Source organism: Neophocaena asiaeorientalis, unplaced genomic scaffold (assembly GCF_003031525.2).
Source record: "Neophocaena asiaeorientalis asiaeorientalis breed wild unplaced genomic scaffold, Neophocaena_asiaeorientalis_V1.1 scaffold229, whole genome shotgun sequence".
Classification (NCBI taxonomy): domain Eukaryota; kingdom Metazoa; phylum Chordata; class Mammalia; order Artiodactyla; family Phocoenidae; genus Neophocaena; species Neophocaena asiaeorientalis.
The window spans coordinates 298,491-302,882 of NW_020174096.1; the positions used below are offsets into that span (position 1 = coordinate 298,491).

General features: G+C 49.3%; 1 pseudogene; it reads right to left on the reverse strand.

Moving 5' to 3' along the window:
• Positions 1–1,132: 1,132 nt before the first annotated feature.
• On the reverse strand, positions 1,133–3,638 carry LOC112406022 (signal transducing adapter molecule 1-like; annotated as a pseudogene).
• Positions 3,639–4,392: the final 754 nt, after the last annotated feature.

A 4,392-nucleotide genomic window follows, 5' to 3' on the forward strand; every position in this document is an offset into this window, starting at 1 on the left:
TTTTTTTTTCCTAACCCAACTTTTGACTTGAGAATGTAGATGTTTGAGACCCCTAGCTTTCTCCAGGGTCTCAGTTCTCATCCCAACAGGCCTGTAGTCCCCCCACAGAGAACCAAGCTCCCTGGATCAGCAGATGCCCCAAGCAGCCCCATTCTTCAGGGTCTGCTAGCCACTCTGGTTTCAACTTTTTTTCTTGCTGCCTGTGAATCTCACTTTCTTACAAGTTTAACTGTGCTTTTAAAACCAAATGCTTGGTGTATAGTACCTGGTGTTTCTACGTGTTTGTAGGGAATTTTTTTCAGAATTTCCCATCAGCCATGTTGCTGGAGGCCAGAGTCCATTCCCCAGCTCTGTAAGCTTGGGTTTCTGCAACCACCTAGGCCTTTCTCAGTCATGCCTGTGCTCTTGCTTCAGTTTAGTGAGACAGAGTGCCCCTATCCTTTGGGTGTCTATGAGATTCCAATAATCCATGGAAATATTGTAGTGTAGCAAACAGATCAAGGGGCCAGGCCTCAGAAAACTGGGGCTCTGGCTTTTTTTTTTTTTTTTTACTCCAAGGACGGTTCCGTTTAATGGGAAACTGAAACATGGACAACATAATGCCTTCATGTACATACACTACAGCTTTGTTCTCTTGCAGTTTAAAAAGACAGTGTAATTATCTTAAGTTTACACAAAACATTATGAAACATGGTAGTTGCTCATGATTAAAATAAAGCAGCAATGTCAATTAAGTTAACAGTGTTAAATATGATCACCACTGTGATTCAAAGCGGCCACGAGAGAAGTTACACAGCGATCTAAGCACACATCTGCCACAGTGGTGCTTGCCAGCTTGACTGCTTTGCAGACCAGGTAATTTTACGAGACAAATAATCTTGCATTGATTCTTTCATATGATGAAAGCAATTAAATGTTGTAAGTAGTTTCATTCCTCTGGGGGAGGGGGAGGGGAGGACCTCTAAAAAGTCAGTGCAAATTGAAGAGAGGTCTCCCTTCTTGAATATTGGAACTTGTTGACCAAGATATGATTCCTATAAGCTGAGGATAAACAAATCTTAAGATATCAAAGAATCTCATAACATTGTCATCAGCGTTTAGCAGATACTTGCCATAAAGAGGAATCCCAGTCCTACAGCAGGGCCTTCTGCGAGTACGGCTGCTGGGGCGGAGGGGGCTGATGGCTGCCTCTGGGCTGGGGCAGCGCTGATGTGAAAGTTCGGCACCTGGGACAGGCTGGTCCCCGCGTTCTGGCATATCATGACGACGGGGGCGGCAGCGGCGGCAGGAGGAGGACTGTCCACTGAAGCCTGGCTGGGCTACGTGCTCCCTTGAACAGAACTGCCCGTTGTGTTGAGGTAGGAAGCCTGAGCCTGCTGACTAGGAAGGGCTGGGCTTGCGGGCAGTGGCACTGCTCCTTGGCTGAGAGAAGACAGGTGCTCCAGGGGAAGGCTGTAGCTCTGGAGCTGGCCCATCTGTGCGTTCCCTGTGACCAGGTAAGCTCCACGCTGAGGAGGGCATGGGTACACCTGAGGACCAGAAACACCAGGTGACTGGATATAATACTGCTGATTCTGTAATTTCGCATGCATGGAATACATTGGATCTTCATTCCTTAACTTGGTATACAAGGACAGGGCCTCCATCACTTTAACACTGAGTTCTGAATATTCTCTATCAATATCTTCCAGCTTCTCATCAATGAGAGGTCCCATCTGGTGACACATGGCTTCAAGATGAAGGAACTCTGGCAGATCTGGTTGATCATCACTGGGATCCGTACTTTGCAACATCTGTAGCAATTGGTCCATTTTATCTTCATCCATGTAGGCTTGTTCTGGCTCTGGTTCTATCGTTTCTACCTGAACATCATCACTAAATTGTACCATCTTCTCTGTTTTAATCATTTCTGGTTCAGCGGTGAGATCTGCAGTCACAAAATTAGAGGGGAATAACCCCAGGCCTTGATGGGTTTCACCTTTCCACCAGTTGGGGTCACTGTCATCAAGAACTGTAACAGGGCTTCCCTGGTGGCGCAGTGGTTAAGAATCCGCCTGCCAATGCAGGGTTCGAGCCCTGGTCCGGGAAGATCCCACATGCCGCGGAGCAACTAAGCCCGTGTGCCACAACTACTGAGCCTGCGCTCTAGAGCCCGCGAGCCACAACTACTGAGCCCGCGTGCCACAACTACTGAAGCCTGTGCACCTAGAGCCCATGCTCCACAACAATAGAAGCCACCGCAATGAGAAGCCCGCACACCGCAACGAACAGTAGCCCCCACTCACCGCAACCAGAGAAAGCCCACACACAGCAACGAAGACCCAATGCACCCAAAAATTTAAAAATTGAAATTAAATTAAAAAAAAAAAAGAACTGTAACAATTTCTCCTACTCTAAAAGTGAGTTCATTATCTTCAGCAGCTTCCAAGTCACATACAGCACAGACTTTTCAGCCTTCGTGTTGGTGGTTAGTTACTAGATTAGATGTGTTTGGATACAAACTGGAAAGTGTGGGGCTTCCCTCGTGGCACAGTGGTTGGGAGTCCGCCTGCCGATGCAGGGGACACTGGTTCGTGCCCCGGTCCGGGAAGATCCCACATGCCGCGGAGCGGCTGGGCCCGTGAGCCATGGCCGCTGAGCCTGCGCGTCCGGAACCTGTGCTCCGCAACGGGAGAGGCCACAACAGTGAGAGGCCCGCGTACCGCAAAAAAAAAAAAAACAACTGGAAAGGGTGGTTGACTGCTGCCTTTGTTCCTTCAGTGACAACTCAATGGCTTTCGCTAAATCTTCTTTTTTGTTAGCCACAGAACCAGGATCTTTGGCTACCAGAGCTGGGCTTGCTTTTGCTTGTTCTGCAGCCTCAAACGGAAGGCAGGATCGTGTAGTGGAAGGAACACTGGACCGAGAGGAGGCCTGTGTCCTAGTTCCAGCTCTGTCAACTACTAGCTGTGGCCCTGGGCAAGTCACTTAACCATTCTGGGTCTCAGTATCCTCATCTGACAGCCAATAGCTGGAAACGTAACACCTTGTTCCTTAAGGTTATTAACCATTGCTGATAGTCGACTAAGCTGTGGATGATTCTTAAATTCATCCATCCATTCAACCATACGAGCCTTTAATTTTTCACGCATTTTAGGGTGACACTTGTTTAATACATTGCTTACTTCACTAGCAAAATCTCTTGAACATACTTCTAAGTGAAACATGTTGCCACAATTTGATACACATGCTCCTAGAAAAGTCAGAGCCTGCATAGCAACGTGAGGATCTTTATGGTTCACCCTCCTCATAATAGACCGTAGACAACCTTTAGGCCTGCATGGTGTCCACTGAGGTCTGCTGCCCACAAGGCTGGACAAAAAGCGACTGAGAGCTCTACGTTAAAGGGCTCCCAGAGCTCACACAGCTGTCAGAGCTCATACCAAAGTGGACAGTCCTTGCAGCAGAGCGTTTAGGCCTTGGTGATGGGGCTATACCATCCCAAAAGACTATTCAAAATCCGTCCAATAACCACCAGTGCGAGACTGACCGGCTTTATCATGGATATCCAAAATGAGGCCCCAGTCGTCAGCAGTATTCATCTCACCGGTTGCTTTCTCGGTATCCTGATCGAAGGGATTGGTGGCAAAGAGAGGCATCTCCACTGTGTGCTGAGGTGTCCTCAGGGACTCCCCATCGACACCAAGGGAGTCAGGGTGCGACCGAGGAAGGAAGGGTCCTCAGGCAAAAACAGCGACGGAGACGGACTCTCCGGGCTCCGCGGCAGCTCGTCCTCTCCCCGACCCCCAGCTACCGCGGCGGCGGCAAGCGCAGAGGAGCGGGGGCTCTAGCTTTGAGTCTGCTCCTTAGACAAATCCCTAAAACTCTGTGTAACTTAGTTTTGGGGTTTTTTTGGTTTTTTTTTTTCGGTACGTGGGCCTCTCACTGCTGTGGCCTCTCGCGTTGCGGAGCACAGGCTCCGGACGCGCAGGCTCAGCGGCCATGGCTCACAGGCCCAGCCGCTCCGCGGCACGTGGGATCTTCCCGGACCGGGGCACGAACCCGCGTCCCCTGCATCGGCAGGCGGACTCTCAACCACTGCGCCACAAACCCGGTTTTTTTTATTGCACAAAAGGACAGTAATTATTGCCTTACTTATTTTTCATAATGGGGGGGTAAAAAATGTGACAGGTGGGTGTAAAAATCCTTTGTTAACTCTAAAGGGTGGTATCGATGCCAGCCACTGTGTAGCTAAGGGATAGTATCAGGTTCCGCTTTGCAAAGAGAATGAACTTTGCTCCATACGCCGCCCGGGGCGGGGCATCGGGGGGATCTGCCTGAGGAAGGTATCCAGATTCATTTGCAAGGATTAAAAATGTACTTTTCTGGGGAACTAGCACATAGCGTATACTA